This window comes from Rousettus aegyptiacus, unplaced genomic scaffold (assembly GCF_014176215.1).
Source record: "Rousettus aegyptiacus isolate mRouAeg1 unplaced genomic scaffold, mRouAeg1.p scaffold_m13_p_5, whole genome shotgun sequence".
In the NCBI taxonomy this organism is placed as follows: domain Eukaryota; kingdom Metazoa; phylum Chordata; class Mammalia; order Chiroptera; family Pteropodidae; genus Rousettus; species Rousettus aegyptiacus.
The window spans coordinates 76,376,096-76,402,356 of NW_023416308.1; the positions used below are offsets into that span (position 1 = coordinate 76,376,096).

Here is a 26,261-nt window from a genome sequence, read left to right on the forward strand (position 1 = left end):
AGGAGGCTGGAACCAAATGTGTACCTGGAGGCCACCAGCAGAGGGGCAAGTGGGGACTGAGGGATTGTCCAGTCAAGCTCTATCTCCATGGGGGCAGCTAGGGAAGCCCTCCAATTCATTTCCCAGGAGGAGAGCCCTTCTTCCATCAGCACCCAGAGTAACCACTGTGTTATCTCAGTAGATCCTGGACAGGAAACTGGAAAGCTGGAAACCTGTGCTCCAGTTCTAGATTCGTCTTCTATTTGTGTGACCCTGGAGAGGTCACTTCACCTCCCTGAGCTTTATTTTCCTATTTCCCTACTTCACTGCTACAGTTTCTTGGCTACTCAGCAGGTACCAGCCACTGTGCTAAATGCTTTTCATGCAGGTTCTCATTTACTTTTACAACAGCCCTGTGTAGCGGGTTGTATTCTCGCCATTGATAGATGAGGAAGCAGGCTTAGAAAAGGCTGGTGGCTTGCCCAAGGTGACATGGTGAGTCAGTGGTGAGCTAGGACTAGGATGCAGATCTGAGTAATGGTAAAGTCTGTGGTCAGGAAGAGAGGTGCTATTTTCCTCCAGGAAAATGGAGGCCAGAGAGATTAGGAACTTGTTCAAAGTGCCCAGTAAATCCACCATGGCATCCTAGCTCTTAGGAACACAGTGGCCTGAGATAGGACAAAGAAATGGGGGCTGAGAGATATGGCCGAAAGGACTAGCCCAGAGTCAACATTAGCCAGACTTCCTCCCTTCTTTAACTTTGTTAGGAATTGGGAACAAAGTCTGCTTTGTCTTTGGGGCCGCAGAGGCCAACACAGGTTTCAGCTCCCAAGAGGTACTGGGAAATGGCTGAATGAATGAACCCAGTCGGTAAAGATAAGCCACATGGCTCTGTCCTTGGTGCTGCCTGACTGAATAAAATTTTAAAAAATCTTTACCTTGGCTGATGACAGAGAAGACTTGCCAAAGGGAATGAAGGTAATGAATGTAGGAGGAGCACCTCTGAGACCTCTTGGGTCTCCCAGCCTCTGACCCTCAGGAAGGACTGATCACCAACACTACCTGAGTGTTTCACACAGACACTGAAGCCCCAGAGTTAGGCAGCTTTGTCCTCAGCTCTCACACATAGTTTCAGTGTGGAGGAAGCCTCAGAGAACACCTCACTTAGGTCACAGAGCTGGCTGCCTCCAAGCCCCAGGACACCCTATAGAGACTGTCCTAAGACTACTCGTAAGTTATTCTTTATTTCCATTGGGCAATTCTAGTTCAGGACCAGGGAACCCAGTGTTGGAGCCCATAAACAAGGTATGAAGCCAGGGGGCCATAACCATTTCTAAACCCAAGAACAAAACCCTCTGCCTCTGTCCTGTCTCATTCCCTGCCTGGTCCTGTGGGGCATGGTGGTAAAGGGAGGGAGCCATGGTCTCTTCTTACCATTTGGGAGGAGGAAGCCGAGGCATCCAAAAGCTTAGTACCTTGCCAAGGCCACCTGTCAGTCCACAGTCTTTCAATCAACTGAACTGCCTTCCACCAAACCCCAAATTCTCACCCTCAAATGTTAGCCATATGAGACTGGGTCCCCATTTGTGGCCATCCTAGTGTGGAAGGAGCAGCACTTTGTAGGTATCTGAGGGAGCTGGGGAGGAGGAAATCAAAGGCAGTCAACTGCCTGGCTTGGAGTGTCATGTGAGAGGTCAATGGTGACACAGGTGGTTCCTGCTGAAGATGCACTGGTGCAAGTGCAGAGAGAACGAAGAACACAGGACGGATCTCATCTGCTTTAGGCGCTCACTCAGGTGACACCTTCTTGATGAGGCCCTTCCGCACCACTCTACCTAAAACTGCAGCCTCCCGCTCTGCACACATGTGGTCCCTACTCTCCTCCTCGGCTGTATTTTCCTCCTTAGCATTTGTCATTTTTTAACATATTATTTAATTTTTTGCTTATTGTTCATCTCTCTCCACCAGAACATAAACTCCACCAGCAGAGGGGGTTTCATGCTTTATTTGCTACTGTATCTCCAGTGCCTGGCATGTAGTAAATACTCAATAAAAATGTGTTGAATGAATGAATGAATTTCTAGCGGTGGCTCAAGAATGTCTGCAAGGAGAGGACTTAGGAGCGGAGGTCTGACTAGGGGCAAAGGGGACTTGGCTTGAGACTGTGTTTGTATCACAAGCTATAGTTTGTACTTACAGTATGTATGTTACAGTAAGTATTTTTATTGTTGACTGGGGGCTGACAGAGACCCCAAAGGGGCTGGCTCTATGTATGTGAGATTCAGGCTGTGAATAGTACCAGCTGAGAAGCGTGAACCAGACATGACCTGGCCCAGCCCTGTCTGAGGTCTTCCTGACACTCTTACCTCTATCCCATATCTTCTTCCCCCTACCCCATCCCTACACTGGCTCTGCTCCACCCTGTTTTCCCAGAGCCTCTCAGTCTTCCAGCCTGCACACCATCACTCCCTCTGCACCAGGGCCTCTGATTTGGAGCCGTCCTGAAAACCCTGGGCCAGACCTTTCTAGCTTCCCTCCCTTCTCCTGCTAGCCTGGACTTCTACTGCAGAACTCAAGATTCCTGTGAATACAGCCAGTCCATTCCTATCCCTCACTCTTGGCACTGTCAGACTGCTCTGTCCTGCACTGTGGAGCTGAGCGTGGCTGGAGGGTGCAACTTAGCTGAGGACCCTGAGGCCCCACAAATGAAATCAGCACTTGGCTGGATTTGAGAACTTTTTGCTTTCTTCCCTTCTCTTCTAAGCCTTTGCCCCATCTTTCTGGTCAGCCCTATACCCTCAACCCCAACAGCCCTCAACTCCTCCTTCACAGTAAAGAGAACCCTTGCAGAGGGGCCTTCTTCGACTTCCTGGCCACCTAAATAAATCCATGGCTGCTCCCCATTCTCCTCATTCTTCTGCGGCCCTCCTGGGCCTCAGACCACCTCCTCCTGTACTGACCCTGCTCTCCTGGCTCCTTCCTCTCCTCCCACAGCCCTCTCCATCCTTCCCTCTCCTATCCTAATCAAAGCTCTTCCTTGACCCTACCTATGTGCCTCTCCAGCCTTGCTTCTTCCTCCCTTCACAGTCAAGCTTCTGGAAGAGTTCTCATGGCTCTGCCTTTACTTCCTCCCTTCCTGCCACATTTCTGATATCTCTGCAGTTGAGCCCAGGTCAGGGCAGAGCAGGGAGCCTTTGGGCACAACTTAAAGAACAGTGGGCACTTCATGTTTCTAGGTGAGGCTGGCAAGATGAGACTGTGGGAACGAGTGTCTGTCTGAGTTCCATCACCAGGAAATTTCAGAAGTGGCTTGACATAACAGACTTTGGGGGAAAAACAGGCCACTGCTGGGTGACTTCTGTTTGATACCTCCCCACCTCCAGGCTGCTACAAGTCTTCCAGGAAGGAGCCTAGACTCTGATGGGAGCATGGGTGGAACTCAGGGTGGACGGTGGCACCTCTGTTTAGGTGGGGACTCGGGGATCTGGAGGGGATAGAGGAGAGGCTGATACCTTGCATAGCTCATGACATCTGCTTGAGAAAGCAACAATTGTCTGTGTCACAGAATAGGAAGGGCTATCAATCATGGAGCAAGTGAAGGTGGGGAGGTACAAAGTTCTCTAAGTTACCCCCTGGCATCACCTCTGGTCATATAAACTATGAAGTTCCATTCTAGAAGGGGGTCTCTACTTCAACCTCCCCGGAAAACTCAGAGTTCTTTAAACCCCATCAGTAATTCTAATCCTCCCATGCAGTCCCATACATTCCCAACCAATGCCTACCCCTGGGTGCCTCAGTCCAGGTCAGTTGGATTCAAATGTCCATTCCTGGCATCTGCACCCCTCAACCATCCCCTCTGCAGAGCTTGGCACTTGGCAGACCTGGTTTCCACCCTGGCTCTGCAGCTTATGAGCAGTGATTTTAGCTCACTGAGCCTCTGTCCTTAATTATAAAACAGAGATAATAATACCTGCCTCACAGCACTGTTCATGCTCAAATGAAGTAATGGATCTAGAACACCCGACTCAGTATCTGGTGAAAGCAGATATTCACTCAGTAGGGCTTCTATTATCACTAATAATTATATTACAGACCAGCTAAATCCATGAAAAATGGCCTCATTTATGGCCTTTGCTTATCTACTCATTCACTTATTCATTCATTTGACATGCATTTTTAGGAAGCTTCACAGTATGCAGGGACTTCACTGGGCTCTGGTCCCTGTTCTTGAGGAGCCTCAGCTGATGGAAGGACAGATGAAGGAGTCTCTGGGAAGACAGAGGAGGCCTCTCTCCTCGCCTGGGCTATCAAGGAAGGCTCCCTGGAGGAGGTGATCCTTTTGTAGACAAGTATGGACAAGGAAGGGGAGATCTGTTGGAGATGTGAGGACATGGGGTATCTGCAAGTGTTTATGGTTGCAGGTGCTCAGGCTGAGAGGTCATCAGAGCCAGGTCCCATTAGGTCAAATGCGAGCCTCCAAAGCTGGCATCTGCATTGCGGGTGCCAGCTGAGAAGCCCTCAATAGTTTGTAAAGCAAGGCAGAGGTGTGGTCAAATTTCAGACTTAGGAGATCCCATGTGCTGCTGCATGGAGAACAGATTAGATGTGGTCGGAGTCCAGGTCAGAGATAATAGGGTCTGAAGTGGGGCCCTGGCTTTGGAACAGGGAGTTTCTAGTGCCGGCTGGGGGTTGGGTCAAATTAAGGGGCCTCGAATGCCAGGTTCACAGCAGCCTCCTCTCCCTCTTCTTTACACCCCTGTACAGCCCTGATAGCCAGAATGCTAGAAAGGCAGATCAGGGGGAGATGGTTCTCAGAGGGGTCCTACTCCAGTCCTCAGGTCACAGAGGAGAATCCAGGGCCCAGAGAAGGTAAGAGGATGGCCTATAGCCCTGTAGTACACCTATGGGGGCCTCCTGCCCCGGACCTCTTTTCCAAGCCTGCTGCTCCAGTCAGAATCCTCTCTTGGGGAAGCAAGGGTATGGCTTTGGTAGATGGGGACTTGGAGGAGTCCAGAAGAATGACTTGCTCCAGCTGCCAGGCCCATGCAGGCCCTCTCCTCTCTGACTGGGGAGGGGAGCCCTTAGAACTTCCAGAGTTCTCTTCTTCTCCACATCCAGTTTGCAGCTGAGAAAATTGAAGCTCAGAGAAGAGGGGCACTAGGCTCCTGGGATAAACAGCAATCTTGACCTATTGGTGTCAGGTGTGAAAGACAGTATACTTGGGCTATAGTCCCAGCCCTGTCGCTGGGCAGCTGGATTCGTGATTCCTGAGGACATCCAGCTAGTGATAGGGTGGGATTCCTACAGCCCCAGCCCTGGCCTGGCCCTTGTGCTCAGCACTGTTCCCAGGGTGCACTTCCCTTCCAAATCAGCCTGCGTCTCTGCAAGGTTTGGCTGAGGAGGACAAAACAGGAAGAAACCATGTATCATCTGTTCCAGGAAACTGTGGGTCTGGGCTGGTCCCTTCTCTGGCAGAATGGTTCGGGCCTTATTCTGCTCAAGGGAGTTAGATGTCCCAACAGCACAGCTCAGCCAGGATGGGGTTGGTGAGGAAGCCTGGCTTTGGTCCTTGGTCAATGTCTTGTCTTGTACTTGACCTGGACCTTGCTTGGGATTTGGATGGGCTGAGGGTAGCATACAGGACTACATGGAAGATATGGTTCCTGTTTTAAAGTGATCAGTGCCAGGTGCCTGTTATCTTGAAGTCCCCTGGAGAGGCCAGTGAGGCAGGCCTGCTCATTGCCATTTCCCTGATGGGAAAACTGAGCCCCCACCCCCCGCCCCCCCCACCGCCCGACCTTTAAATTGATCAACAAGCCCTGTTTGGTCTCTATTCTTATATCTGTCAACCTGGCTACTTTTCCCACCCTATTTTTCCTGCCTCAACCTAGTGCAGCCACCTCATGCTCTCTCTCTTCCACCTCCCTGGCCAATCCATTCCGTTTCCGCAGCCGGAGGGAATCTTTGCTCAGCAAAATTCTGACCTCATCAATTTTCTGACTAAGCATTTTATGGTTTCCTAGTGCTTGAGGGTCAAGGCAAACCCTGGCCCTGCTAATCTCTCTGTTCTCAGCACTCCCTCCCGCCTCTCGCGGGTGACCTGCAGGGTCCTGAGGACCAGCTACTTTCAGTTCCTAGGACCAGCTATGTTCTCCTTTGCTCCCTGGTCAGCGCTGTTTCCACCCCTAGACAGCCCTCTCCCCACATCTGCAGTTGGAAGACTTCCACTATGAACTCAGTGACAGAAGAGACTCAGGCCCTGCCCTCAGAAGCTTAGTATAAACCAGAGACTTGTACCTGGAGGTCCCTAATTCAAGGCAGATGTCAGTGCTTCAGAGTCCCAAGGCGGCCCAGGCCAGAGAGCTGGCTTCGCAGGCAGAGAAGATTCCGTGGAGAAGGCAGCAATGAAATGGTCAAGTATACATGGAAGCAAAGGCATTTCAGGGAGAAGGAATAGCAAGAACGGAGGCTGGATGAGGCACCTGGAAGGATGGTGAACACAGGAGCTGCCAGTGCACCAGTAAATGTGGTTGGAAAAGAAGTCCAGATTAAAAATAATAATGATGCAATTATTAAACCTCACTGCATGCCAGATGTACATTACATTTAATCCCTGTGAAACAGTACTAGTATTACCTTCATTTTACACCAAGGCACAGAGCAGTTAACCGACTTGCCTGAGGTGGCACAGGTAGAATGAATGGCTACTGGGCTATGAACGCAGGTCGTCTGGTTCCAGAGTCCACATTCTTAGCTCCTACAGTACACTAGGGCTGGGGTAGAGAGGCTCTCAGGTGGCAGGGAAATCAATTCCCTTTATTGCTCTACCCAATCTTCCTGGGACCCAGCTTGCTCTGGGGTCACCCTCCCACCAGTCACAAGACTCCACAAATGTTGCCTCTTCCAGGAAGTCTTTAGAAACCAACTAAAAGGAGTCCCTCTACTTCTTCCAGTGCCCCTCCGCCCCCCACCATGGGAAATCTGAGATCAGGAATGTCCATTCAAGGAGAACCTCATAACCCTGGCTGCCCATCAGATTCCTGGACTTCTCCTGGGGAGAAAGGTGTGTCTGTCAAGTATCTCTTGCTGTGGAGCACCCCTCCCCCATTCCTTTGTAATCTTGTTCATTCAAGGTGGGTACCTGACGCAGAGCTGATCAATCAGAGTATCCATCCAGGCCCCTTACCAGCGGTTGGTTCAGGGGAAACTGGGTAAGGCTTGCCCTCAAGAATTTTGGTGCAACCAGCATGAAAGGTTCTCTCCCTTTTCCTCCAAGATTATTATCTTTGAGGGCTCTGGAAGCCTGGTGAGAATATAGGAAGTCAGGAGAAAGGATACAAAAAGAGAAAGTGTTGATGACATCGTTGTAACCGCTGGATCTAGTCACGTCCAAACTAGGTTTAATTTGGACTAATACATGAACTAATACTTGTTTTGCTCAAGCTACTTGCGTTTATCACTTGCAATCAAAACAGTCCTGACCAATACGACACCAATATGACGACAATTGGAAAAATAGATAAATTAGAATTCATTGAAATTAAAAAACTTTTGTGTACTGAAGGGCATTATAAACAGTATGAAAATACAACCCACAGAATTGGGGAAAATATTTGAAAGTATATCTGATAAGGAATTAACATCCAGAATACATAAAGAACTGCTACAACTCAACAACCACAGCAATAAAAACAGCTTGATTCGAATATTGGCAAAAGGCTTGAATAGACATTTCTTCAAAGAAGATATCCATGGCCAATAAGCACATGAAAGATGCTCAAAGTCACTAATCATTAGGAAAATGCAAATCAAAACCACAATGAGATATCACCTTATATTTGATAGAAAAAAATAAAATAAAAGCAAAACAAATGAATGAAAAAAACCCAAACAAACCAGGATATAACAAATGTTGGAGAGGATGTGGAGAAATTGGAACCCTGTTCATTGCTAGTAGGAATGTAAAATGGTACCGCTCCTGTGAAAAAAAGCATGGCAGTTCCTTTAAAAAATAAACATGGAATTACCTAAGATCCAGAAATTTCACTTCTAGGTGAAAAGAATTGAAAGTAGGAACTCGAACAGATGTTTAAACACCAATGTCCATAGCAACATTATTCACAATAGCCAAAAGGTAGAAACAACCTAACTGTCCATCAACAGAATGATGGTTAAACAAATGTTGGTATATCCACACACTGGAATATTATGTAGCCTTATGGAGCAAGGAAATTCTGACACATGCTACACCATGAATGAACCTTGAAAACATGCTAAGCGAAATAAGCAAAATGCAAAAGGATAAACACTGTATGATTCCACTTATATGAAGTACCTAAAATAGTCAAATTCATGGAGACAGAAAGTAGAATAGTAGTTATCTGGGGCTGAGGGAGGGAGAAATGGGGAGTTGTTGAATGGGTATAATGCTTCAGTTTGGGATGATAAAAAAGTTCTGGAGATGGATAGTGGTGATGGTTTCACAACAATGTGAATATACTTAATACCACTGAATTATACATCCAAAAGGGTTAAAATGAGAGAGAAGTCAAAATGGTGTAGATGACAGAGGCTTTGTTCATCTGCTCTCGCAACCACATTGAAGTTGTGACAGAATCATGGAGCAAACAGCATGCAGAGTTGCCTGGGGGTCTAGATGAACACACCCTACAACTAGGGAGAGAAATAAGAAATCATTCTGCAATGGAGGAGGTAGGACAGGGAAAGGTCACGAGGCTGCTCATTCCAGGCGGCTAAGTGGAACAGAGGCTGTGGCAGCTGCATTTGACAGGCAGTAGCTGGCAGCTGCTGATGCCTCTTAAAGGGACTGAGTCTGTGACCAGACTTTTGTAGTAACGGATTTGCTTGCTCTGAGCACCGGTGCAGGGTGGACTGCTCGTAGGGGCACCAAGGACTTACAGGGACTTAGAGGGAGGGCCAGAGGTGAGGCTTTCTCCTGGACAGAAATGCCAGAGTGGTTTCTTTCCTTTCTTTTCTCTCTCTCTCTCTCTCTCTCTCTCTCTCTCTCTCTCTCTCTCTCTCTCTCTCTCTCTCTCTCTCCCTCCCTCCCTCCCTCCTTCCCTCCCTCCCTTCCTTCCTTCTTCCTTCCTTTTTTTAATATGCCTACAGCACCTGGTATTCCTAGGCGGTCTCTCATCCAAGTACTAACCAGGCCAGACCCTGCTTAGTTTCCGAGATCAGAAGAGATCAGTCAGTTTCAGGGTGGCATGGCCATAGACTCTGGTATGGTTTCTTGAGGCAACTATAAGCACAGCATCTGTGGATTGCTTGCTGAATCTTAACAGGTGGCCCTGGAGGGACACAGACTTGGGCTAAAATTGGCCTGCAGTCGAACCCCTCTCAGGACTGTGCCTCTGGACACCTACTACACAAAGCCATGCTAATAAGACCGGGAGACTTAGGAGCTCCGCTTAGTACATAGAAACGGACACAGAAAGGCAACCAAAATGAGAAGACAAAAATGCAGAAACCACATGAGTGAACAGAACAGAGATCTAGGAATAATGGTGTCAGGCAGTCTCACAGACACAGAGTTCAAGTCACTAGTTATAAAGATGCTCAATGAACTTAGGAGAAGGGTAGGTAAACTCAGTGAGAACTTTAACAAAGAGAAAAAAAAACCCATAAAAATGGAAACGGAAATTATAAAAAGAAACCAGCTAGAAAGGAAGAACACATTATCTGAGATGAAGGGTATATTAGAGGGAATCAACAGAGTGGATGAAGAAGAATATTGAACCACCAATACGGAGGATAGGGAAGCCCAGGCCACCCAATCAGAATGGCAAGAAAAAAGAAGCCAAGAATATAACAATAATTCAAGGAGTCTTTGGGACAATTTGAATGTAAAAACATTGATGTAATAGGGGTGCCTAAAGGAAGAGAGGGAGAACAAGAAGTTGAAGAGCTGTTTGAAGAAATAATGATGGGAAACTTCCCTAATCTGGTGAGGAAAATAGACATACAACCCAGGAAGCTCAGAGGTTCCTAAGAAAGAGGAACCCAAAGAGGCTCACACCAAGACACATCATCATTAAAATGCCAAAGGTTAAATACAAAGAGAGAATCTTAAAAGCGGCAAGAGAAAAGCAATTAGTTACCTATAAGGGAGTACCCATAAGACTGACAGCTGATTTCTCAAAAGAAACTTTGCAGGACAGAAGGGCTTAGCACAAAATATTCATCGTGATGAAAACCCAGGATCTACAACCAAGATTACTTTATCCAGCAAAGCTATCATATCAGAGTTGAAGGACAGATAAAGAGCTTCCCAGACAAAAAATAAGCTAAAGGAATTTATCAACACCAAGGCAGTATTACATGAAATATTGGAGAGACTTCTTTAAGATGAAAAAACATGTATGAAAAATCACGAATAAAGAATGGTAATAACTACATATCCACCAAAGACTACTTCAAATGAAAAAGAATTAAGTGCTCTAACCAAATAATAGAGTGGTTGGATAGATAAGAAAACAAGACCTCCACAGATGCTCCCTACAAGAGACTCATTTCAGATTAAACAACACACATAGACTAAAAGGAAGGGGATGGAAAAAGATATTGCCTTGATGGACCTAGAGGGTATTGCGCTAAATGAAGTAAGTCAGGTAAAGACAAATATCACGTAATTTCACACACGTGCAGAGTCTAAAGAACAAAATAAACAACGATAACAACAAAAATGGAAACAAACTCATAGATATAGAGAATATTTTGAGGGGTACTAGAAGGAGAGGGTTTGGGAGGATGGTGAAAAAGGGAGAAGGGATTAAGAAATACAAATGGATAGTTACAAAATAGTCATGGAGATATAAAGTGTAGCATAAGGAGAACAGTCAACCATGTTGTAAAACACGTGTAAGAGGGAAGAGGGGTACTAAGTTTAGTGGGGAGGTCACTTAAGCTCTAATCATTATGCTGTACAACTGAAACTAATATATTATTGTATGCCAACTATAATTGAAAAAAAACTTATCAAATTGTACAATGTAAATATGAGCAACTAATTGTCTATTATATTTCAATAAAGCTGGGGAAAAAAGAAAAAAGGGTTAAAATGATAACTTTTATGTGTAATAAGATATATACAATTTGTATTTGCCTCTGGTCTTGACACAAGCTCCTAAATCCCTTGGAATTTCCTGAGTGATACAAGCATTTTTTGTTCTGATGATCTGACTCTTGGCAGGTCCCTAGATAACTTCAGGATGGGGCTGGTTGCCAGAAAGACCAAATCTTCATTTGGTCTTGGAACTTTCAGCTTCACCCAATAATCTCTAGGGAGGGAGAGGGCTTGGAGTTTGAGTTCATTCACCAATGGACAATGATTTAATCAATCATGCCTACAAAACGAAACCTCCATTAAAAACCCTAAACATCAGGGTTCAGAGAGCATCTGGGTAGGTGAACGCATGGAAGTGCTGGGAGGTGGTGTACCCAGAGAGGGCGCGGAAGCTCCGCTCCACAGCCCTTGCCCCATACCTTGCCCTTTCCATTTGACTCTTCTTCAGTAGTATTGTTTATAATAATCCAGTAGGAGAAAATAAAGTGCTTTCCTGAGTTCTGTGAGCCGCTCTAGCAAATTGCTGAACCTAAGGAGGGGATTGTGAGAGCTCCCAATACATAGCTGGTTTGTCAAAAGTACAGAAGGCCCAGGATTTGCAACTGACATCTGAATTAGGGGGGCAGTCTTATGGGACTGAGCCCTTAACCTATGGGCTCAGCATTGGTGTCAGAATTGGTTGGAGTCAGGTAAAAACACCACACATTCAGTGTCAGATGTGTTGTGAGTTATAACCACTTATTTTATGTTACATATATCATACCACCATACAAAGGATTAAAATGGTAAATTTTATGATGTTATATTTTACTACAGTAAAAACATACAAACACAAACAACCCTGACCTAAATTACATCTACATGTCAGGAGACAATTTTCCATGGGTCTCTCAGATTTCTGCATCCCTTGAGCGGAAACAAACTGCCCTTATTCCAGACCATCTTTTCAAGGATGTTGCATAGCAAATAGCCTTAGAGGATAGTGATAGTGCCTCTCTCTGGAGCAAAAGGTAGGTTTGTTGATTGTCTAGTCTAACAAAGGCAATGTCTTCCTCCAAGGCAAAGGTCAGGCAGGCTTACTGACCATTATAAAAGATTCCAGTTGCCCAATGTCCAGGTTCCTTCCTCATAATACAATCCATTGCATGTGCAGGTATTGTTTGGCCTTCTTTGCATTGCCACATGGGAATTAGGTCTTAAGGAACTGTTGCTAATACTGATATCCTTCCTGCTACTATTGCTGTGAGGAACAAAATTCTTTGTCTCTCTAACTAGGAGTCTTATGTCTTCTGCCAGCATCCATGAACTGTAGCAGGCTAACTTGCAAGTGTGGTAAAATCACAGACCCCTCACAGTTCTAGATACTGCTTATGTCAGAATCTCAGGCAGAGGATATAGGACATTTGTGTTTTTGACAATTCAGCATGATAGCCAGCCAGCGCAGACTTGGGGGAATCTTGCTCTCTAGATCGAAGGCCCCAGAAGAGTTGGTTTCCCTAAGGAGCTGGCACCTTCCTACTCTTGCTTCTCCCTTTTTGTTTCAGCTGCCAGGAAGCTCAGAGTTGATGTCCATGGTCTCCCACCTTAAGGTTGAAGTTAGTCTCAACCTTCTATGTAACTCGTATGTTCTTGCTCCTGTATTTTTTTTAATTAAGATGTAATTCAACTACTGTAAAATTCAAAGTGTACAGTTCAGTGTGTTTTAGTATATTCACAAGACTATACAAGCATCACCACTAATTTCAGAATATTTTCACCACCACAAAGAAGCCCTGTGCCCATTAGCAGTTACTCCTCATTCTTTTCTCCTTTTCTCCTGTAGAAACTACTTATCTACTTTCTGTATTTGTGGATTTGCCTATTTTGGAAATTTTATATAAATGGAATTATATGTGCCACTTTATTTCTGGCTTATTTCACTTAGTGTAATGTTTTCAAGGTTCATCCATGTTGTAACATGGATCAGAATTTCATTTTATGGCTGAATAATATATTCCATTGTATGAATATGCCGTATTTTGGTTATCCAGTCATCAATCTATGGATATTTGGGTTGTTTCCGTTTTTTTTTTTTTTTTTGTGATGGATAACACTGCTATGAACATTTGTGTACAAGCTTTTGTGTGGATGTATGTTTTCAATTTTGAGGGGTATATGCTGGGTCATATGGTAGCTCTATATTTAATTGGTTGAGGAACTGAAAAACTGTTTTCCAAAGTTGTTGCACTATTTTACATTCCCACCAGCAATGTATGAGAGTTCCAATTTCTCCACAGTCTTGTCAATACTTGTTATTGTCTGTCTTTTTCATTACAACCATCCTAAATAGGTATAAAGTGGTATCATTTATAATTTTGATTTGCATTTTCCTAATTGTTCCTTTTTTTTTTTTGGTTGTCATTTATATTTTCCCACTTAATTTTATGTATTTCTGATCTGAGGCCTGACATCTTTTATGGAACAAGTACCCCATGGAGTAGGGAAGTCATGGATTTCAGGACCAGACAGTCCTGGTTTTGAATCTTCTCTCTACTTCAGTTAGCTGTATGACTTAGAGCAAGTTATGTAATGCTCTGAGTCTTAGTTTCCCTGCTTATTAAACATGGGTTACAGTATTAACCTTTCATGGTTGTTGCTGTTATTGTAAAGATAAATCTATAATAAAACCATGGTGTGGGCCTGGCACAAAATAGGTTCTCAGTGAATCTCACTAATGATTCTGGAAGTCTGACAGAGAGTTTTCCCATTTGGTTAGGAGACTTAAGCTGGGAACTGCTTAGATTTTAATCTATTATTCTCTTGATTCAAGGACATTTTTATAACAGAGGCTTTTCAAGCTGCCTCAAACATCAGCCTCTCTGTGCTTCTATTTCCCCTTTGTGACACGAAAAACCAGTCTGCGCACCATAATGTCAAGTGTTGGTGAGTCTATAGGGTTTGTTTTAACATCTTTCAAGTTTTGTCTCTTGCCTCAACCATCAGTTTACCTGCTGCCTAAAGGAATATCTCCTTTCTCAGATGAAGGGCTCTCCAAAGTTAGGAGGGAAGTGAACTAAAACTTTCTAAGAGCCTACAAGTAATTTTATGTGCCTTTTCTTATTTTATCCACTCCGTGACCTTTTTAGGTCATATTTTATAAATGGGGAAATTGAGGTTTCGAGAAGTTAAATAACTTGCCAGCAAATGCTGGCACCTGGATTCAAACCCAGCTCTGGTTTCAACATCTGATTTCTTTTCTTCGTGCAGTGTGTTCCCTCCACTGCATCCCCAACAGAAGGCACTCAGGGAACTTCAGGCTGACCTGAATGGCTAGTTCCCATCTCACTGGAATGACAGAGACAGTGTCATCCTTCACTCTGAACTGAGATCTGACTCCTAGAGGTCAGCTCTCTCCTGGGGCTACAGGACAGCCTAGCTCTGTCCCAGGCCATGAAAACAAGCTCTGCATTTTGAGTCAGGATGCCAGGCTCTGCTCCAACTACTACAGACTTAGCCCACCCAGCCCATGAGATCTCTAGGCAGAGGGCTGGATCAACTCATCCCTGGGTTCCTTGGCAATCTCCACAGACCCACAACTGCATCTGGAGCAGGCATGTCCTGTCATGGGAGCTGTTAATGACAGAGATGGCCTTGGGTCAAAGGAACAAGAGGATACCTCCACATGTTCAGGCCAGGGCACTGGCCCTTACTAGACATGCCAATTGTCAGAGGAAGAGTAAGAGCTGGGCCAGCAGATCCCCATCTTAGACTGAAATAGAAACCCATTTCAGAGAAAAATGGGGAAATGGCCCCAAGACAGGAGGGGTGGGGGCGAAGTGTCACTGGGGAGGGCCCTGTAGACACAGCTTCCTGAGAGTTTTGACTGGCCTGCAATGGGCAGTTGTTGCCAGGCTCTGCCCACTCACTCCTCCTCTAGAGGGGACAAATTAGAAACCTAAGTCCTGCACTGGACAAGATGCTTTAACTTCTCTCACCTCAGCCTCTTCAACTGCAAAATGGGGATAACAATAATTTTGGCTTCATTTGCTTTTATATGAAGCACTGAGCACATAGGTGCTTAATAAATGATAACCATAATTAATATCACTTAACCTTATCTTTTAGCTCATTATTGATCTTGTGATTTGTTCATTTGTTCTTTCATTCATTTATTCATTCAGCCAGTCAGCTAGCACATGCCTAACAGGTAGGCCACAACAGCTAAGAAAAAAGTTTTTGGCGTTAACCCCAGCACTGCCACCAGTTGGCTAGGTAACTCTGGGAAAGCCATTTCCACTCACTGAGCCATCATTTCCCTGCTTGTAAATGGGAATAATAAGAGCATCTCTGGGGTGGGGTGCTAGGATGTTGCAGAGTCAATGGGACATTGATGTGAGAGCAGCCAGTGAAGAGCCTTGGAGGGAAAAGCAGGTGGCAAGTGGGCTGCACAGAGGAGCCAGGCAAGCTGCCAGCCCTGCAGACTGGGTCATGCTGGGAGGGCCGGGAAGCCAGACCTCCAGGGACAGCCGCAGGATGGAGTGAGGGAGAGAGGGAAAGGAGAGAGGGCAGGCTCAGAGACAATAAATTAATTTCTGGACCATGATCTGCTCCCTTTCTGGTAAACTAAGAAACAGTGAGGAAACACAAGAAAAATTGTGAGAAGTTTAGAGGAGAAAAGACCTAGCCAAACAAGGAGCTTTGGGCAGCTTGGAGTTATTCTATCCCATCAAGTCAAGGGAATGTGCATACTCACACACATTGCACACACATGCACACACGCTCACAAGCTGCACATTCTCGCTCATGCATACACACCCAAGGGCTTGCACACTCATGCAGATGCACCATCAGAGGCACAGCACTTGATATTTTGCAAAGAGCCTTCTCATTTATCACCTCATTGGATACCGAGGGGTGGAGAGACTGGCCCTGAATTGGCTTAGATCCCATCCGAAAGCGGGCAAGAGATGTGAATCCCAGATATCGTCAAGAGGCCAGAGCCCGTCCCGTGGGCTGTGCTACCTCCATTTTCTTCTCCTGTGGCGATGTCAGCAGGAGTTGAAAGACAGTGGAAACCCCAGAAAATGTTTACCTCATCTCCTCCAGATACACTAGTTCACCCTTTGTTCCCCTTTAAAAAGTCACATCTGGACTCAGGGACACACTTTCCCCGCCAGTCACATGCGGTCAGCTCCAGGTTGTCTTGAGATGTAGCTGGGATGGCAGCGGCCAGAGCTTCCCAAGGCCTCCTCTGTGGACTCTCATCCAGTCTTCTAAGCATTCTAGCCTCTCCCAACACAAGCTCCTCCCTGAGGGACCCTGACCAGGACACAACACTTAGTTTTCAAATACTCAGGGGAGATCACTACTACTCCCATTTTACAGAGTGAGAAATTGAGGCCCAGAGAGGAAAAATATTCTGTACAACTTAGGATGCAAAACCAGGCTGATACGGCTCCCAAGCCTGCCTCCACTATTCCACTCGTCCCTGTGGCTCACCCCAGCTCCTGTGCCTCCATCTCCTCTCCCCTCCATGTTGCACAGACTCCAGGCTCCAGGCACAACCAGGCAGAGGAGGGGAGGAGGACCCCTTCCCCCCACCTCAAGTCTGCTCCCACTCCCACTCCAGTCTATGATGAGCCATGGGGGCTGCAAGTGGACTGATTAGGGACCTCTGAGCTGAGGTGGGGACTCAGGCATTCTCTCAGCACTGACCCAGAACACTCACCCAGGAGTTGGTGAGCGCCGAGTTCCTCTGTGATGTGTTGGAGCAAATTTGGACTCCCAGAGCAGACCCTACTGCTAGCTAGTTCCTGTGCCACAAACTGTCACATGCCTGTTTCACAGAAGTCCCAGAAGGCCTCAGATGAGGAAACTGAGAAATCCAAGGAGAGGAAGTAACTTGCCACAGCACGGAGATGGCAAGTAGCAGGGCTGGGACCCAAATCCCAAGAACATTCCAGCTCAAGTCACTAACACCAAGGCTGACTCAGCCCCTACCCAGATGTGAGCAGCCACCTCACTCTGAGTGTGCCCACCTGCAGAGTGGGTATCATCAACTCAGCCCTGAGGATTGAGTGAGATGACATTTAAGGACCAGGGCTTGCTACTCATCAGATGACCATTTTTCTCCTCCTTTCCACCCCACCCCTCAGCCTGCTCTTAGCCTTTCTCAAGTCTGGAGAGAGGCCTGGTCCTGCTCTTTGCTGCCTTGAGGGACAATTAACCTGATTTTCTGGCAGTGCCTGGAAGGTCCTGTAAGAGAGGCTGAGATCCTGAGATTGATGGCTCTATTGTCTTCGGCTCTAACTCCAGGGATCCAGACGCCATCCCTCCCCTTGGGGACTGAGGACGCTCCTCAGATGAGAATAATTTAGGGGAGAGGGGAAGACTGAGTCTGGTTACCATCCCCTTCCCCAGCTCCAACCCATCCTTGAACTTGGGCTTGATGGGGAGAAGTTTGCCAAGGTGAATCGGGACGATGGTAGACCTGGGCATCCCCTCCCATCCAGAAAACAAGTCCTCCCTCCCTCTCCTTTTTCACAGGTGCTCGTTGGGCACCCACTCTGTGTAGGTAATGTTCAAGGCACTTGAGAGCATAAAACAAAGTCTTTTCCTTTGTAGCTCCTACATTCTAACAGTGGAGACTCATTTATTTTAGTTAATAAGTAAATATATAGCAAGTCAGGTACCGATAACAGCTATGGAGAAACATAAAGGAGGGTAAGGGGCAGAGAGCCAGTGGGCTGAAATCTCAGACAGGGTGAACAGGTACCTTGGGGATTTTCTGGGTCCCCTCCTCACACCACTATCTCCTGCCTAGCCTGGAGGAGACCCCAGTCCCCGAGCCCCCACTCTGTGTTGGGCCTTGCTTTGGTAGAGCTCAGCAGCAGGCCAGGGGCTTCCTGGACATGGGCCGCAGCTCAGAACCACCAGGGGTTCAGTGTGGAGCACCCTGAGCCTGCTTTCTGCTTGCAGCCCTGCAGAATCCCCCTATGCAGGTTCAGAGGGGAAGTACATCCTCTACTCAACCCCAATATTCCATTGTAGAGAGGACCTTGGGACCAGAAAGGGGTATGGGCTTGCCTGGATCACACAGCAAGGAAAAGGTGTCCTGTTCCCCCTCCTGTTCTGTCCTCTGGCATGTCCACAAGGGTGGACTAAGGGCTGAGCTGTACAGCAGAGCTTTGGCCTGTGATGGGGCTGCCTGTATCCTCAGCCAAGTAAATGAGTGGGAGGTGCTCCTCAATGGGGCTCACCTGGTGGTCCCAGCCTGACCCACCCTTCCGGCTCTCATTCTCTAAGCTGCAATGGTCCCCAACCTTTTTGGCACCGGGGACCAGTGCTCCTGTGAGGATCTAATGCCTGAGAGTCTGAGGTGGAGCTGAGGTGGTGATGCTAGTGCTGGGGAGCGGCTGCAAACACAGATGAAGCTTTGCTGCTCACCGCTCACCTCCTGCTGTGTGGGCTGGTTCCTAACAGGTCACAGACGGGTACCAGTCCACGGCTTGAGGATTGGGGACACCTATCTTAGAAAACTAAAACTATTTTTCCCAAGCCCAAGTTCAGGAGACTTGGTCGACTATGCCTCATCTTGCTGTGTGACCTTAGGCAGGCCCATCCCTCTCTGAGCCTTGGTTCCCTCATCTGTCAAATGGAGGAAATGAAGGTACCTATATCTCCAGGCTGTCGTGAAGAATGAGCAAGACACTGGCAAGAAGGCAGTTTGCAATATTTAGGAGTTACCCAGGTGATGGGGATTCAACATCCCCACCCATCCAAAAACCAGTCTTTTCACACTTTCAGGGCCCTGAGGCAGCTCCCAGAGAAAGCTCTTGACCCTTGGCTGGAAATAAGTGGAAATTCCACAGAATCAGTTCCTCAGAAAAGACAAAGCCACCTCTGCTCCCGACCAGCCGGCAGGCAGCTGACAGGAAGGGCCCCTCCTCTGTCCTTGTGGTGAGAAGGTGAGGAGGGAAACATGGGAAGGGACAAGGTCGGGAGGCCTGGGGAAACTTATTCCAGGAGAGGGAGAAGGCGTAGACCCGCGGTGACTGTGAGGGTAACCCATTCTCCACCCCAGGCCCTCAGGCTGGGAGAGGACTAAGTTACATGAATGTCAGGTACATACATGTCTGCATGGGGGGTGTCAGCCACGTGTGGATCTGACCTGGCAGGTGCACGTGTACTTACACATGTTCGGAATTGTACCTCTGTGTGTATGGTACATGCGTGTATCTGTGCGAGCAGCCCCGGAGTCTGTTCGCACGCGCATTTGGCTGTGCCTGTGCCTCTGCCTGTGGAGCCTCCACTTACACACGCATGCCTGTTCCTGGGGGCCCACAAAACCCCAGTCGACAGGCCTTGTTTTCCCAGCCTTGGCCATCTTTGCCAAAATCCCAGTCTGGCCCAGATGCCATGGAAGTGTTGTGGGGTTCACTGCAGGCTCTTGATTTTTCTTAAGAACAAAAGGAGCTAGGCAAGAGGAGGAGTAAGGCTTGAGTATTAACTATGGCTCAGGCCCTTGGACCTCAGCCCTGGGTATAGGCACTGGGGTAGAGGAATAAAAGGTTGGGGTGGGTGTGTGCCCAAGGCCAAAGCCCTGCCTCTAGGGGTCCTAAGACCTGCTGCTACCTGTGAACACCAACACCTCCACAGCTACCCTTCTGCCTTCTGTCACCAGCAGGAACCCCTCAGCCTCTGTACAATAGTCAAACACTTTACAGTCTACACCCTACATGTACTTGTTGCATGATGCTCACCAACCTTATGCCAGGCTGATGTTAGAACTCAGCCTCTGGAGGCCCCGCCCACAAGCAGCCACTGCCAGCTGGGTTTCAGGGTAGCCCCTCCAGGCTCTGGACTGCCCCCACAGTAAAGCACAGGCCACTGTCCAGTAGGCCTCACCTCTTGCTGAATCTTGGTTTCCCCAGCTGCAGGTTGGAGCTATTCCTGTCCATATGAGTCAAGGGCTGAGAAGGGTCTCTATGAGCCACTGGCTGGTAGGAACGGTCTCACCCACATCCGGGTACCCAAGGTCACTGCCCATTGGCTGCTTCCAGGAACCAGGAGGGAAACACTACCCTCAGCCTTCTGTCTGAAACAGGAGGCCATGTATCCCATTCTGAGGGAAGAGGCTTGGTCCCTCTGGGATTCAGATCAAATCCCGAAGGGAGCTGCCCCCAGTTCAGGCTTACAGGCAGGATGCTTGGTGGTCCCTCAGACAGAAGGAGTCTGGTTCCTCTTGCTGTGCCTCCGTTTTCCTTCTCTGCAACCTGGATACCTTGTTCTGTCCAGAGTCTGGGGTCTGCTGTTTCTCCTCATGAGGAAGCACAGAGGGCCCACAGAGACCTGGCAGAGGAGGAAAGAGCACGTGCCCGTGGTTGCAATCCTGCACTGGTGTGTGTACAGCACACCTATACCCCGACACAGATCTGTATAACCCACACGGGTCCACAGGCATACATATGTCCAGGCACCTGCCACACCCAGAAGCACGCCATTCCCATCATGCATACATGCACCCACAGAAGTGTGCACCCACATGCGGCCCAGCATGGGTAGGGCTCTTGTGCAGCTCGGCAGCAGATTTCACACAAAGAACTTTCAAAACCAGGAAAGAGATGGAGGGGAAGAGCTGAATCCTCGGACACTCAATCCCTTCCTCAGCTTCCTCCAAGCGGTTACCAAGGTCACAGGTGGTTTGTCTAGGTTATCCTCTCCAACCATCCTACACAAGGCCTGCCCAGAATGCTCAAAGAAAGCAGGTAAAGGTCCCTTCGGAAGTGTGGTCCCTGACCTGCCTGGCCAGCCACCAGCCCTGTTGGTCACCAGCTTAAAAGTGAGGCTTCAGGCTAATTAATCACTCTGGATTTGGAAGCTCCAAAGGTAGAATGTGGGAAAGTGGAGTCCTAGAGGAGACAGGGCCATTCCCAGGCAGAGGGAGCACAGCCACCTCCTCAGAGTCCTTACTTCACTGCATTTTTGGTTCATTCGCTCGTTGACTCCATTGAGCTATTCAGAGTGCTGGTGACCTACTGGTGAAGAAAAGCATCCTTGTCTCAGACTCAGCTCAGAGTCCAGCTTCCTCAGAACTTCAGGGTGGAGGATGGGGGCACCAGTCCCAGGCCCCTCCATTCCCCTCTGCATCCCTGCAATGGATCCCAGCCACAGTCTGACCTGTCCTCAGGGTACATACTAAAGTGTAAACTCTGCTCAGAAACGCTGGCATTTTCTGAGAGTGTGTCAGGAATGCTTTCTGAGATCCCACCTCGACCGACTGCCTCAGATTCCAGGGATTCATGTGCACACTGGTACAGAGAATTCCATATAGAGCCAGCCCCTCCTCCTGCCAGCCCTCCCAGGATAGCTAAGACACATTTGGATAATAACCGGCAAACACACAGTGCTTACCAGTGCTGATACTATCTCATTTAATCCTCACACACTCCTGTAAGGTGAGATACCATCATTATCTCCATATTACAGATGGGAACATGAGGCACACTGAGTGGTTAAGTAACTTGCCCAAGCTTCTCAAAGCTAGTAGCAGCAGAGTCAGGATTTGAACCCAGTGCTTTAAACCAATACGCTGCTCATTCAGCTGCAGTGTCGCCATGTCTGAGTAGGGTTCAGTGTGGTGGGAGAGGAAATAAAGAAAAGTGAAAAATCCAAGGAGCTGGTGGACTTACTCATCAGAATCTAGGAAATACCAGATTGTACTTATTGATTGCTTTAGAATCTACAACTCCATTCACCAAGGAACTCAGACAGTAGCTGTATATGCCACCGGTCCTATTAGAGGCGGGACATAAAAACAGTAGCAGAAACCTGGACTGAGACGGTGACTGAGTTTCCTGGAAGCGGAAGTAAAAAGGAGTGACGAACGGGGCTGCAGGTGGGGAGGCCATGAGGATTCCAGAGCTGGGCCAGAGTCACAGGGATGGATACAAAGGGGCCAGTGAAAAGATGTTTGGGAGGAAAGTTCAATGGGGCTTGACAACTCCATGAGGGAAAAGAGGAAGAAGGAGAAATGGAGGAAGAAACCCCTCCTTCCTGCCAAGGTAGCTGGAGGACAGAGAGCGCCCAGATAAGGACTGGATGCAGTGCCTCACAGTAGGTGTCTGGTAAATGTGTGCCACCTGCCCCTCTCTTTATTCATGCCAACACCTGCTTGGACATGAGCCACTCTCATCCTCACCCTGCCTCACACAGCCTGGGAGCTCGGATTCTTCTGGCTTCCACTCTTCCACCAACCTCTTGGGGGTTCCTGCTGACCACAGCAGCCCCTGAAGCTGCAGTTCCTTCCTTCAATCATCAGCTCAAGGGCTAGGTGGGGGGTAGGGGGGTGACCATGGGGAAATAATCATGGAGAGCATTGTGAATCCACAGGTCTGTTACCCCGGGCTCAGGGCAGGGCTGGCGGTGGAAATGCTACAGGGCAAAGGGTGACACCTAGGAAGTCCCACCCTCTACCCAGTCTCTTAAACTCTCCACCAATCCTGGGTTCTTCTGGAGGACAAGCACTCCTCCACCCCCACCCCATGCCGCCAATTCATTTAGTTCTGAGGTCAATTTCTCACCTGTGGGCTGAGGCTGGGAGGCGAAGAGGGAAAAGGAGAGATTACAATCATGGTGCCTTATGCTACGTTTCCACATCTCTTCATCTGATCATCCATTTTGCCTTCACTCCTCATTCATTCGACTAATGCTTACAGAGGGGCCCAAGGACCAGGCATTCCACAACAGTGCTGATGTCCTCAGTGGTAGGAAAGAGAAGTCAGGGAATTTTAGTCCTGTGTGCCAGTTTGCCTGATGAGTAAAGTGAGGTGAGATGGTGACTTGTCTGAAGTCACACAGCTGAATCTGGGATTGGCCCTCAGCTCTCCACTCCGCAGTCCATGCTGAGTTCTAACACGGCTGTGCATTTATGGTGCTGCTTGTGCTAATATTTCAGGAGTCTTTCTACCACCTAAGGTATTCAGAGAGTCTCTCAGAATGAGGTTTGCTTTTTTGAGGTTTCCTCAGCCCCATTTCTTTTCGTCTCCCTTCTTTCTCTCCATATCCCCTCCAGAAACCAAGTGACCCCACAATTGGGGACCGAGGACAATCTGGATCCTAACCTTTCCCACTCCTGCGCCACCCTCCCCTGAGAACCATGGCTGCTCTGAACACCTACACTGCCCAGATGAGGAGGGGCCTCTGGGTTCACTGCCACCCATCCCAGGGAACGTGTGGGCATTTTACCAGGAAACTTCTCTCACCCCAGAGGAGCGACAAGGGTTGTAGCTGGCTGTAGAGGGACCTTTCCTGGGGCTTCTCAAATAATTCTGCAGAAGTAACCTCTAATAAACCTTCCCTGGTAGTTTATAAGCTTGAAAATGTTGGATTGCCAAAGCTGGGGCCAGAATCCTTGAACATTTAAACTAGAATCAAGGAATGCTAGAGCTGGAGTATAGAAAGTTAGAGTTTGGGTTACAGACTTTTAGAATGTTTGAATTGAGATTATAGACTCTTAGGAGAAGGGATGTAGAAAAATAAACAATTATAGCTGGAATTGTGGATTTAAGGAAATCGAGACCAGAAGTGACGTCAACATCACTCTGTCCCACCTCCCTGATAGCTGAGAAGAGAGAGCTGGCCTTGTCACCATGCCACTTGGGGCTGGGCCAGGCCTCCTGCTGCCCAGCAAGGCTCTGTCCTCCAGATCTCCTGGAGCAGCACTCAGGGCCTCTGGGCCAAAACACTCCTTGCCTGGGGACAGTGGGCACAGTGGTCGGCCTCTGCCCTGGACTGAGCCTCACTACCAGCCCATCACAGCACTCTGCCACCACAGTGGATATATTTAGGTTCCCTCCCTAATATGTTCCCACAGCTCTCGACACTGCCTTTTATGTCCCCTCATCCTCCGAGGCCTCTGGGCACCTTCTCTAAACTGACTCGATGAAGTCATCAGGAACAAGGGCTCTTGCTCCACCAATGCAAATGTTTTCCCCCCAAAATGAAGTTCAGTCTGAGGGGTCTTCTGGTCCACCTCAGCCTGGTGCTCAGACCCATCTGTCCTAATTCTGACCTCACAGCCTCCCTCCGGCTCCCAGAGCCTGCCTTGGCTAGGGGACCAAACATCCCTGATCCTGCTCCTATTGACATTCCTCATTTCAGGCACAAGGGACCCCTGCCCCTGCCCCTGCCAGTCCCCAAACACACACACACACACACACACACACACACACACACACGCATGCACACGCGCTCTCTCTCTCTCTCTCTCTCTCTCTCTGGCACAGACCAGCATTTTTATGTTCCTCTGGTGTTTGTCAGGAGAGAGAGGCTTCCACCCAAGCCCCACGGCTGTCCCTGTACTTCTCGCCCAGCCTTTCTCCCATGTCCCATCCCAGGCCTTGTCAGAGACTTGGCATCTCCCCATTTTAGACTGCGTCTTCCCAGAAGTCAGATAGTCATTGAGAGTTCAACAGTGATAAGGCCTGGGACAGGAACGGATCCCCCAGACTACTTAAATGGAGGGCTCTCAGATTTCCACCTGCCCAGCTCACGAGAAATCATTGGTTCTGGGGGAACCAAGGGTTCCTGAGTGTTCAGGGACACACTCGTATGAGGGGCTCCATCATTATCATCATGGTTTTATTGCCAGGACCATAGTTTTACAGCAGCCATAAATGGTTTTTATGTGCTAGAGACTATGCCAAGCACTTTATATCCAGGAACTCAGTCTTTATAATAAGCCCTATAATAAGGCAAACACTAATTAACATCTCCATTTTATAAAGGAAGAAACTCATACACAGAGAGATTTTGCCCAAAGTCCTCCATGTAGAGAGCTGAGATTTAAACTAAGCCTGGATACCACAACCACCTTGACAGTCCCAGGTGGTCATCTGCTATGGGAACCTCCTTCCCTGTGGTCCCCTGGGATCTGGCAGCCTCTTCCTGCCTGGCTTCATCTATGAGGCGCGAACCTCATAGATGGCCAGGGGTCCTTGCAAGAAGCCAGCTCCCCTTCTCCTGCACTGTAAATGACTCAGACCACAGTCCCCATGCAAGATCACAGTCCCCATGGAAGACACACTCCCATAGCACTGTGCCCCCTTCCTTTATGCACAGCACACATGGCCTTACACAACTCCAGCTGCCCACCACACGCCGTGCTGCGTACACGCACACACAGTACAACCACATTCCAATGACACTGCCACACTCCCTCATCAGGTCTAGGTCCTGTCGTCCCAGCTTGGAGGACAGACAGAAGAACCCTACTCTACACGTGGCACAGGCTCCCACTGCAGGATGAACCCAGCTCATTACCAAGCCTTGAGTCAACTACTGGATGGTAACTTACCAGAAGAATATTTTTATATTAAAACAAATGCAGAAATATTACAGAGAGTAATGCAAAATCTTTATGAATTTTGAAGAATAAAATATGAGACGTGAGAAAAACTTTGTGTGTGTGTGCGTGTGTGTGTGTGTGTGTGTGTGTGAGAGTGTGTATGGAGCGAGCAAGCATGGGACTATTTGCACTTCCTCTACCCAGATCTGGGGTGAGTTTTCACTCCACCAAGCTCTTAGAGGTGCTGGATGGAAAAGTCACAGCCACCCTGGGGTCGTGGAAAATGTTCCGTCACTAGTAACAGCTGCTCAAGTGCTTCTCCCCTCCATTACCTGGCTCAGTGCACTGCTCAGGGCCACGGATGTGCCACACACAGAACACACATCTCACAATTTGCACAACACACAGGTATAACCAACGTGCCAGGGCTCCCAACACGCAGCGTGCTCACACCATGAGCACACACATGGATCCCCTGTGTTACTTGGGCATAGTCACCCAGTGCCATAGATAGTACCACACACACTTTTTGCATGGTGACACACACCACAATCCATTGGTTACACTGGGCACACCACGCACACACCACATACCAACTGCATACAATCCAGCACACACATATTGCCCACATTAATCTCTTACACACTGTCCACATCACACAACACAGATTCACACTCAGGGGCAGCAACGCAAGCCTGGAGTGGGCAGATGTACATTGTACCCCTATGCCCGTCATCTACTGACCCTCATTCCCTCGCCCCACCTAGCCCTTACCTGGGTCGTCTGGCAATGAGCCTGGGACGTCACTTGCTCTGGTGCTGGGAGGCGAACCCACAAACTGAGGGGCAGCATAGGCGGCTGCTGCAGCTT

At 48.2% G+C, this 26,261-nt stretch overlaps 1 protein-coding gene and 1 pseudogene across 6 annotated transcripts in view; both read right to left on the bottom strand.

The window, feature by feature from the left end:
• P2RY6 (pyrimidinergic receptor P2Y6) overlaps positions 1–26,261 on the bottom strand; it is a 38,239-nt gene extending 11,978 nt beyond the window's left edge. For 2 of the 6 annotated variants that reach the window (XM_016161561.2, XM_016161557.2), the window contains exon 1: positions 16,773–18,442. The gene's annotated coding sequence lies outside the window, so the exon portion shown is untranslated. Of the gene's footprint in view, positions 1–6,276; positions 7,794–16,772; positions 18,443–20,241; positions 20,396–20,588; positions 23,733–26,165 lie in introns of those variants that run through there. The other 4 variants (XM_036220162.1, XM_036220161.1, XM_036220163.1 and 1 more) reach the window with 4 other exon arrangements.
• On the bottom strand, positions 9,100–9,218 carry LOC118603463 (annotated as a pseudogene).